This window comes from Portunus trituberculatus, chromosome 47 (genome assembly GCF_017591435.1).
Source record: "Portunus trituberculatus isolate SZX2019 chromosome 47, ASM1759143v1, whole genome shotgun sequence".
Classification (NCBI taxonomy): Eukaryota; Metazoa; Arthropoda; class Malacostraca; order Decapoda; family Portunidae; genus Portunus; species Portunus trituberculatus.
In genome coordinates, this window is record NC_059301.1 from 17,598,576 (window position 1) to 17,599,396 (window position 821).

Below are 821 nucleotides of genomic sequence, written 5' to 3' on the forward strand. Positions count from 1 at the left end.
CTGGTATTGTGGCACGCCGTCCTCCAGGCCCCGCGAGCCTTCTCTCGGCCGCCTCTGTGCTCGCCAACAGTTCTCCTCTTCTAACTTGATTACTTTGTGCTTTGTGTAGTTTTTTCCTTGCTCTTGCGATGGGATAGCGTCGCCGATGTTATTATCTGTTACATTCTATCTCACCTTACCCCCTCTCCATTTCTCTCTCTCTCTCTCTCTCTCTCTCTCTTTTTCCTATCTCTGGCTGCCGAGTAATAAGCGCCTAGTAATGTAAAATTATGCGCTGCGGACAGGATTCGAACCTGTGCGGGCAGAGCCCAATGGATTTCAAGTCCATCTCCTTAACCACTCGGACACCGCAGCTGTGATGAGAAAGGCCTTACATCTGTTTTTGTCTGTTTATGTATGTGTGTGTGTGTGTGTGTGTGTGTGTGTGTGTGTGTGTGTGTGTGTGTGTGTGTGTGTGTGTGTGTGTGTGTGTGTGTGTGTGTGCACCCATGTTCCTAATGCGAAAACAAAAGAACCAGCAGCAAACCATCATATGATGTCCAAACCAGCAAAATTCATTCGTCTATGCAGTCCTCCCTCTTCCCCCCAGTTACCCGCACCTTCCTCAAGGATCTTCTTTTATTTCCTGCCGCCACAGCAGAGGTGGTGGTGCTGGAAGGGAACACTGGTGCCGCCCCACCACACCGACTCACACCTCATCACAAGCCACAGCGTCAACACAAACTACTGAATTAATCAATAAGCAGATCTGCCCTATAAATTACTTACATACATTGATTTGGATAGATCTAGAATATTGTCTTTTCTCTTTACTGCATTTC

The 821-nt window shown here is 47.6% G+C and overlaps 1 non-coding gene across 1 annotated transcript; it reads right to left on the reverse strand.

Annotated features, from left to right (window-relative positions):
- Positions 1 to 272: 272 nt before the first annotated feature.
- On the reverse strand, positions 273 to 354 carry Trnas-uga. Its single transcript has one exon. It is a non-coding gene; the product is annotated as a tRNA-Ser (tRNA).
- Positions 355 to 821: the final 467 nt, after the last annotated feature.